The sequence below is a fragment of the Apium graveolens genome, chromosome 6 (genome assembly GCF_009905375.1).
Source record: "Apium graveolens cultivar Ventura chromosome 6, ASM990537v1, whole genome shotgun sequence".
NCBI classification, from domain to species: Eukaryota; Viridiplantae; Streptophyta; class Magnoliopsida; order Apiales; family Apiaceae; genus Apium; species Apium graveolens.
The window spans coordinates 76650930-76661871 of NC_133652.1; the positions used below are offsets into that span (position 1 = coordinate 76650930).

Consider the following 10942-nt stretch of genomic DNA (forward strand, 5'->3'; position numbering starts at 1 on the left):
GTTGTTTGATAATCAATTTTGTATTATGTATTGTATTTCTTGGGTTTGTAAAAAGGTTAGAAGGTTAGAAGATTAGACTGGAGTATTTTTCTGTAAACAGATTAAATATATAGAATAAACTCTAGAAGAAGATCAAGTCATGATCATGCCTCAGAGAAAAGTGTAGAAGCTTGGAGTTGAATAAAATTGTTCTATGAAAAATTTTCTAAGTTAAGATATCGACAAGTCACGGATCAATTTATATCGAGAAGTCATTCGAGAAGTCCAGAATGGCTTATCGAGAAGTCCAAAATGACTTATAGAGAAGTCTCAGAGATATCGACAAGTCAAATGAAGATGTAGAGAATTGGAGATATTGACAAGTCATTTCTGTATATAGAGAATTCAGAGATATCGACAAGTCAAATGAAGATGTGAAGAATTGGAGATATCGACAAGTCAATTTCTCATTAGACATCTCAGAGATATCGAAAAGTAAAAATGTGTATGTAGAGATCTCAGAGATATCGACAAGTCATTTTTACATTTAGAGATCTCAGACATATCAATATTACAGATGCAAGTATCTAGAGACCTCGACAAGTCAAGTACACTTATAGAGAACTTAGAGATCTCGATAAGTCATTATACTTATCGAGATGTCACTTCTCTATAGAACAAAGTAGAGATCTCGATATGTCCCTCAGGTACAGAAGAAGTTAAATATTCAAGATTATTAGTCAACAAATAATCTATCAACTAGATTGAAAAGTCTACAAAGTAGTTGGAAAAATACAAGATCAAGGGCAAAGATTAACTGGACAAAGGATGATCACAGACATACAAGATACTGCATAGATTTGTTAAGCTAGAAATGAAAATAGAAAAAGGTTGCTTTAGAAAACAGTTTAGTACATTTTAGTGCAAGTCTTATAAACCCGTGATGTTAGTGAATAAATCATGCACTGGTTCCTAGTTTAGTTTGTAACAAACATATTCATATTTTCTTGTATTCTCTCAAGAAAGAAGTCGAGTTCTTATATTGTTAAGAATCCATAATTTGTAGCAAAACAAACTTAATTAATACAAATTAAGTGAGTTTTGAAATACCGTGCTTGTTGATTTATTTCTCTAACACAATATCTCTGCAAATATACAAACTGATTTGTTCATACAATATCCAAACAAGTTTTAAAAAGGCTAAAAATCTAAGAAACACATTCACCCCCTCCTCTCTGTTGAATTCAATATCTAATAAAAACTTAGAAGATTCTTAGTGGATTTGCTAGAATATAGAGCACCGTGTATGTGAATTTGTGTCTTATTTGGTAGTATAAAACTAGCTTTTTCAAAATCTTCTATTATATCTAATGTGCCCGAAATCGTCCAAACATGTGAGTTGGTTTTAGTCAGTTGTGAGAAATATTTCTGATTTTGTAAGATTGTGTTAGTAGTTGTATAGTCAGCAATTCATATTTCTCCCATATTTATGTTATGTACATATAAGTGAACAATAATTTAATTAATGTAAACAACATACATAATACAAGAACATAAAATAAGTACATGAAAGAAGAATATTAAAACAAGCATGTCTAAAACATAACACCAAAGAAATACAAATGAAATCTAGTCATCTAAATCATAATAAAGGTTAGCACTAGTGTCTAGTTTATTTGAGGTCTTGTTGTTTGGTTCTTTACTTAGATTATGACTACCGAAGTTCGTTTCCACCTTTTTCCGTTATTCTTTTTATTTCCCTCGTAGAGGTCAACTAGATGTTTCGGTATACGACAAGTACGTCTCCAGTGCCCATATGCCCCACACCTAAGACATATATCCCTAGTATCTTCTTCTTGTGGTGTCTTCCTTTTATTTGACACTCCATGTTGCCACTTCTGGTGGCCAGAATTTTTGTAACCATCATGCGGTCACTTTTTAGTTTTTATTCACACTTTAATGGTTTAACTATTAATCATTTGCAAGAAAATTTCTTATATATATTGATATTTTATTAATCAAATTATTATTTAAAAATAATTTAACTAAACCATACTTTTAGAATGTCAACTGAATTCTAGATTTTTTATTGTATAACATATTTATAATAAAATTATACTTTTCGTGCCTAAAAATCATGTATAATATATTTATAATAATAGTTGAGCTATCAAAGTGTAATAATAAAAATTAACAAGTGAACACATTAATATACGTTAAAAAAAATTGACGGAACACAATCATCTGTTAAAAAAAATAACATGTTAGTCATTGAAGTGGCTATAATTATAGACAAGTCATTTTTGTGTAAAACAATAGTAGTTGATTAAACTACAATTATATCTTAAAAATACATAAAAAAATTAAGATACACCAAAAAGTTAAAAAATAATATTATAATAATATCATACTAAAATTTACCATATTTACATCGTAACACAATTAATAACCAAATAATAAAATAACTACCAACAAAGTTAACAATTTTAAAAATATAAATATAGAAATATAATTTTTTTTAAAAAAATGAAATGAATAAATTCATGTAAAAATAATATAAATTATTATGTGCATCAATGATCGAGTCGAAAAAATAGTAAATTGTAATAGAGTCGAACAAAGGTGTTAATTTAACAATAAAAAATCATACGACATCTACATCAATGATGGAGTCGAGCAAACAGTGAATTGTAATCGTCGGTTCTCATGAAGAAACAATTAAAAGATATTTTGAAGATAATGTCTATACAAATACATACTCACTTCATGCATTCTCGTTAAATTACTGATACCCTCATCATCATGTCCCAATGAAGCTATCGTTTAAGCTATCGACCAAAACTGCGATTTTATACAAAAAAATTCACTAAATCAAGACTCTTACTTACAATCAAGAAGTGAAAAACAAAGCTCTCACTGAGAAGAGAAAACAATATGAAAATACAAGCCAAAAATTAATTTGTGAGTATGAAGGCTGGTCAAATCTTAATATTAGTAATATTACCGATTAGTCATCGGCTTGAATTTATATGTGTGTGTGTAACAATATTTGTAAAATTGAACAATCACCAAGAATTCATATATTCCATTTGCAGGTTCAAGATCGTTGTTCTCGCTGAAGATGCCACAGAAACTTTCAATTTTGTGTTGTATGATCGTGTCGTGAAATGATTGTTGGTTAAAATAGTAACCAAGTTGATGGCGGAGGGATACAATGTAAAGTACTTTAATCCATTTAGTGTCAATTAATTATTATATCGGAAAGATATGTTACTGTTTTTATGATTAAATCCACTTATCTGCTAATTTAATACTTTGTAGGATCCTGCAGCATATCCTCCACCCGTGAAGCAAATTGCCGGAAGAGAAATTACAGTTAAAGTTGAACTCAACGATGATAACATATTAATTAGCAACACAGTATACTATGCTCATGATGCATATAAATGTTTAGTCAAAACCTCCTTTATGCCCGAAGACATGGATGTTGGGACTTCCGGTTCAAATTATACAAATGTGAGCTTTATATTTCAGATCTTAAAAATTGTTAAAGAGATTGCACTATATAATTAATGCTATATATCCTAAAGATATTTGTGAGCTTTTTAAATGACAAATATTTTCATACTACATTCAAATTTGCAGACAAGTGTTGTCAGTATATCCGATGGTGCAACTACTCCAAGTTCAGCTCTATCGACCATCAAACGAATTAAAAGGTTATTTTGTTGTCTTTCAACCCACTATGAGATGATATTTATCATACTGAATATACGTATATTTTGGCATTTTTTCATATTGATATAACATCATATCATATTACATTATGTAGGAAAACTATATTGGTTTTGTAGAAATTTCAAGATTCATACAATCGCATCGTGACGAGAAATCTTGAATGATTATTATCTCATTTTTCCATTTCAGAACTTGAAGAATTAAGTTTGATTTTATTTCAATTGTCTTTTACAGTTTCGCATACAGAAACTTTGTTGCTTTGATCCAGTTATGTCCAAACCTTGGATGATCTTTCTGTTTGAAATTTTTTAAATTAATGGACCATGAATTTTTAATGGCAGTTAGATTGTCCTGTGTTTTGATTATTATCCTATATGTTATGTAGTTCATGTTTAAACTATGACCATTCTTAAATCATATAAAACAATTTAACTCTCTTCAAAACTTTGGACTACATTACTTTAGCCTGAAAGTTAAGTGACACGTGAAAAGGGAAGAGACGCCATCAAATATTACTCATTATTTACACATGATGATATTGGTACAAAAATATCGGTATAATTATCACGTCTTCATCAATATATGTCTTTAAAAATTGAAAAATGATCGCATATAAAATAAATCTATGTGCGAAGTACGGGCAAGATATCTAATTCTCGTTAAATTACTGATACCCTCATTATCATGACCCAATGAAGCTATCGTTTAAGCTATCGACCAAAAGTACGATTTTATACAAAATTGCATCACTAAATCAAGACCACCACTTCAAATTAAGAAGCGAAAACAAATCTTTCACCGAGAATAGAAAATAATCTGAAAATACAAGCCAAAAATTAGTTTGTGAGTATGAAGGCGGGTCAAATCTTAATATTAGTAATATTGCCGATTAGCCAACGGTTTGAACTTATGTGCATGTTTTAGTGTTTTACTCTAAAAACAAACGTGATATCATAGTGTCGAACTAAACTATGATTTTCATAATGTATATAACTTAGTTTTATTTAATAGTCACATTGTTGTCTTTAGAGAATATGATTTTTATAAGATTATTTTAGAAAATTTACATGAAATACATAATAAATATTTTTCATTTATGATAATTATATACGCATATATAACTAAATATACAATTTGTAACTTTTCTATTTCCATAACCTATATACACTTTTTTTTATCATAGGGAACCTGCATAAGATACATATCGTATTTCTATTGAATATATTTTATATTACCTTAGGAAAATTCTTTACGATAACCTCAGAATCTTGATAAAACTTATAAAGTTTTTTTTAGGAACAAAAGTGTTAATTTAATAATAATAAGTCATATGACATCTATACAAATGATTCAGTCGAACAAACAGTAAATGGTAATCGTCTGTTCTCATGAAAAAACAATTAAACGATATTTTGAAAATAATGTATATACAAATATAAGTACCCACGTCATACATTCTCATTGAATTAATTAAATTACTTGTACCATCTTCATCATACTCTGATGGAGCTATCGTTTGAGTTATCGATCAGAACTGCGATTTCATAAAAAAAATCATCACTAAATCAAGACTCCCGCTTACAATCAAGAAATGAAAAATAAACATCTCACCGAGAAGAGAAAGCAACCTGAAAATACAAGCCGAAAACTGAAATAAAAACAAACTGAAACACATGAAATTCCGAAAAATTTAGATTTAACAGGCCGAACCACAAGATAGACGGTTAACTCTCGAATCCAATAAGTGCTGTTTGAATCGAAGAAAAAGCCAACATAAAGCCCCGATGATGTAAATCTAGAAAAACAAATCAAATCTAATCAAAAGGATAGAAATCCTTACCCCTAAGATGAAAATTATTAAAGTAAACAAATTAAACATAACAAATAGAAGGATTTGGGGTTTTGCACAAGATAAACGAGTGGAAGTCGTGCCGACTATGGTGTTTAAGAGGGAGGTGACGCGGAGAGAAAAAGAGAGAGTTCTTTAAGAATATAATATAAATATTTAAAAACTTCTAAAGTTATTATTATTTCTAAAGTTATTATTATTTCTAAAGTTATTATAATGTAAAGTATATTATCTACGACCGAATAGTAAAGCAGGTAGAGGATAAAAGCGAGGAAATATCATTCATTCAAGCTGGCCGACAATGGCGTCTTTCATTTAAATTCCACCTGTGGTGATGACTTGGGACATACAGTATAATATTGATCCCCAAATCATTGTTTTGAAAGCAAGCTCCTTTAGTCTTTCCGGTGAATGGACAACAGAAAAGTAACAGCAACCGCACACATGTAGATAATACCGTTAAATCTCGTTAAATAAGCATCTTTAAGGATTGAAATATATTTTTACATAATTATCGAGGTTAAGAACACGGTATATTACTACTTATTATGACATGTGCACTGCGTCCTCTCGAGGTTGTAAAGAATCATTTTCAATTTTTTCTTAACTCATTAATCAGCTAAACAGTTATGTATACTATGTGTCATGTATGGTAGCTGGTCCACATCCATCGATAATAAACAAATATATTCATAACAATACTGGTTTTACTTCTATTAGCAAAAAAATTCCGCTGATAGATGGTTATAGTCATCGATAGTGATGGTTAAGGACGGGAACCCTATCATGTATATATTACATATACGTCAAATTTGACCCATCAGCTCATCTCTCTGCCCTTTGCAAGGACAAAAAACAAACACCCTGGGTTCATATGTTTAGGCATTGTTCTCCTCAGCTTTACACTAAAAGACAAGTGATTGAGAACTAAATGCAAGTTGGTGATCTACTTAAAAACAGATTATACAGATCGATTATATTATGTCTTTTGTTCATTTATTAGAGGGCCGGGGGTCAATCAAAACTACGAGGATCTGGTATGAAATCAAACTTAGGTGGTGATAAAAGCATATAATCAAGTTAGGCAGGAGGGTCCGTTATGGTCTGGTTAATCTAGCTTAAGAGGTGCAACTTCTTATGGCGCATTGGCCGTGGAGTTGTCTTTGCTCATCTTTGTCTCTTTCCTTGCCTACGCTTTTTCTAGCTTCTTCCATCACCCTCAGAGAGAGAGAGAGAGAGAGAGAGAGAGAGATGTATCGATGTACTTATGACTTGTATTAATTGATCTTACAATGGGATGTTGGCCTTGTGTCTCCGGCTAGCTTTCCTTGTGTTCACTTTATTCTCATGTAAACTTTGATCACAATTCACACCGCTGCCTACCCTAACATATCTAGACTGATTGTAATTGTAAGATGTTGAGTAGTATATGATCCATTGCATGCATTTCTCTAACATCTTAAGATTTTAAACATGTCTTATTACTAAACATGATATTAGTTACTTAACACATGATCGCTGTATAATTGAGTTCTCGGGTTCAAGTTCTCTTGCTCGCGTCTATTTAATTTTAAGTAGGTAAAGGAGCAGAGTTTTAAGTTATATAACTCTCATGACTTACGAATAATAACATTCAGAACTAATTTCAGTTTTTTGAAAAAGCCAAGACAAATCCCCTGAGGTTCAAATTTCTAGGACAGTATATGATAAAAACATGAAGATTTTGCACCGTTTTGGACCACTAAATATAAATACACTGCAACTTCATATTCTGTTTGATTATCTGAAATACATTTTGCACAATCAATATACATTGATTCGGAAAAGACAACAGAATCTCATTGACCGTATGGATGATCATCAACAGAAAACACTAGCTACCAAATGTATGTATACGTTTGATTTATTCATTTTTTTTCCCTCCGACATTGAGGCGTGGGTTTCATGCATGTTTGTTCTCTAGTTATTAAAATTACATTTTTCCTATTAAAAATTAAAGTTCAGCAATAGGAGTTGGTTTGGCCTTTTGTCCGGTACATATACAAGTATCTAAGTCAGATTTTTATGTCAGCAAGATGACTAAAGATGAATTGGTAGCTGCAGATAAGAGGAAAAGGTTTGATTAAACGAGCCTAAATAGGCTTAAGTTATTACCTAATAATCGCTTATTCTCGAGTCTTTGTTCAATCGCCACTATATGAACATTAATCTACCTATACACCAGCTTCACATTCTTCACCAATGGGTCCAGCCTTGGCCGCATAAAATTCACTGACATTTAATCAAATTATCTCTTCTGCATCTCAACTGTTTGAGGGATCAGTTACAATATATACTAATTGTTCATCTCCAATGGTATATCTATTACTAAATCTTAGTTTTTAGCACAAGATTAATAAAGATACTCCAGAGATAAGAGAATGTTTAGATGATTCTACTTGAATTTTGTCAAGTCTTCATTATAATTTGATACCTCTACTTCAAAATTTATCCCAGAGGTAAATTATGACAGGCTCGGATAATGTTTATGGGTGATGGAGACACGGATGCTCATCAGCATCGCCTCCACTATCGACCATGCCTCCTTCGTCCTCAGTCTTAGATGATGTGCTTATGCACATGTAAATATGGAGGATCAGCAAAATGACCCAACAGCCAATGAGTCAATGGTTGAAATGACTCAAAGATGAATACATTGAAGGCATGTGGTCATCGGAGTCTAGCTAGGACCACTATAATTGGCGTAGCCACAACCTACTAAACCTCCAATCTTCAAGCAGCTAGGAAGAAGACATTCATTCAAAATGTTCAGGCTTGGATAGAGCTAGATTATATGAATGTAGACCAACATGGACCACTGTGTTAAAAGCAATGTGAGACCAAACCGCATCCTTAAGCCCAAAATTTAAGAAATTCTCGATAGATCAATATCAGAAAAGTACCTGACTCATCCATCGAAAAGTGCCATCACAAGAACTTTCTTATCACTATAAAAGAAGCTGATAATGACATAACTGATACGTTTAAACATAGCTAATCCTAACACGAGACCTTAAAATTAACACACATGCAACCCAAAATTGCATTTCGGAGGTGAAAAGCTGCAGCAAATGCAACAAAATTAGACGGTTTGAAAATAAGCCTCCAACAGGTTACAGGGGACACCATTACAAATCAGCTGATTCGAAGAGATATAGATCAGTTTAAGGATTAGAAGGTCCATGCATATGTGAGTACTAAATCTTTTGTAATAAACTATTTCCGAAAAATTAACCAACTTGACAGCCCAACAAGCTGTAGAGATGGGCTCCAGAGACCATCCAATTAAACACTGCACTAAGGGCTCATCTGCAAAGTTTCTTCTTGGCGAGCCCAACGGGCTTTAAGATACTTTTATTATTGGTGAAAGTCTGAATGGTCCAAATATAGTTTCGACAAAAGTTAAAAGTTATTGCCAAAACAAAGGTCTGCGTATCCAAAGTAAAAGCAAAATTATGAAATTTACAATTCTGTGAGTATGTGCCATAGATTATAGAACCAGCGTATCCAACCGAAAGCAAAATTATGAAATTTACAATTCTGTGACTACGTAAAAAAAGGGAGTTGCTTATTTTATAATCAAATTTCAACTTGCCTCTAGTTGCTCATACTGCAGTTACAATCTCTACATAATCCAAATTTAATTACCAAAGCTTGCGGAAGCACCTCGCATATAACAACGATGAATAACTTCTCACGCTGCATATAATGATAAAAACAAGCGACTGGTGTAAGCGAACCTAGAGCCAGTCAGGAATCATGGTCTTCAGAAGTCACAATATAATTGGCCCAATTAGGATGCAGAACAGAGAAGAAACAGGTCAAGCGTGATCAATATATACAAGTCATCAAAGGAGGCTTAACAACACAAACGTTTAAAAAAACAGAAGGACAGAACTGTGCCTCAATGACGAAACAGCATACTAACCACATTTTATCCAGTTCAATTGTACCGCAAACTTGTCTGTTATAAAAGCAGAACAACAATTGACTACCGATAATTTTCAGAGCACTGCCAAGTGAGTTGGCTTTACTTATATTTCTCTATTGTACATGTCAAGTGTCAGCTGTTACTTTGAAGAAAGCTTAATGTTCAATGCCAGAGCAAAGTACAACGTTGTTCATCAATATCACGTTTAGGCTAGGCCTTCTTAGCTGGTTTTAAAAGCTGCAAATTTCAGTTCTGGACATACTTTTGTACTAGCGTCCGCCTCTGATCACTGTATTTTAGTTTTGGTGAAGGGGACAAATTACTAGCTCTCCTTCTCCATATGTTATTGAGATATTGATTTTGGGACGAAAGATAAAAATAACAATTTTTTAAAGTCATATCCAAAAAATATCAATCTGGGGAGACTATGGCTGAAAATAAAGATTCAAATACATATATATCAATTGGGTATTGAAAAGATCAAATATACGCATATGTTAATCGAGTATTAACCGGGTAATCCAACAGTTTTTCATAAAAGATACCCTAACTTAAAATGCGTATCTATCCCTAACTTAAAATGCGTATCATAGATATGCATATTATTCCACGGCATCCCTGTACATACATACATATACAGCACATCCATGTCTCTCCACTTACCTCCATTTCTCCTCTTAGTAGACCGTCACAAACACCTCCTTCTAGCTTTCTTTCTCAAATCATGGTCCCAATCGCTAGCCCCATGGTTATGAAACTTGAGTGGTTGAGTATAAATTGACTTACAAATCAATCAAAACGTATATGCATACGGAGGAGTCAGAATCAAGGGGGCAAAGGTTCTTCTTTTGGCCTTAATTCGCTTAATTACGAGATGTAAAGAGTGCAGGGGAGAAAAGGGCAGTACACATATCTTATCTGGGTATTGAAATGTGTATTTTCAGCTTTTTCAATATTAAAAAAATGTTATTTTAAACATTTTTCTTGATTTTGTAGGTACATATACCCGATCCGTTACTTAATCATACTCCCTCCGTCCCGTTACGTTACATTGTATATGTTTGGTTTGGGCCCATTGATTAAGAAAATGGATAATTTTATGAAAAAAATAGGAAAAGTAACGAAAATGGTAGAACCGATCAATATTTAAATATATAAAGTGGGTGTAATGGAAAAAATAATGATTGTAAGTGGGGTATAGTTACTTTTTTTATTATAAAATTTTACCATATTTAGTAATTTTTGAAATTTATAGTAATGAATGTGATATTCAAAAAAGAAAAATATATAAAAATGAATGGGACGGATGGAGTAGTTGCCTCTGACTTCTTACTCATAACTAGCTTTACAACTCGTGCGATACACAGATTTTTTATATTATATAATATTTTTAAATGTAAATTGAA

General features: G+C 32.1%; 1 long non-coding RNA gene across 1 annotated transcript; it reads right to left on the reverse strand.

Moving 5' to 3' along the window:
* Positions 1-9128: 9128 nt before the first annotated feature.
* LOC141663911 (uncharacterized) lies at positions 9129-10726 on the reverse strand. Its single transcript, XR_012551719.1, has 2 exons — positions 10200-10726; positions 9129-9369 (listed from the first exon to the last, which is right to left on the reverse strand). It is a non-coding gene; the product is annotated as an uncharacterized LOC141663911 (long non-coding RNA).
* Positions 10727-10942: the final 216 nt, after the last annotated feature.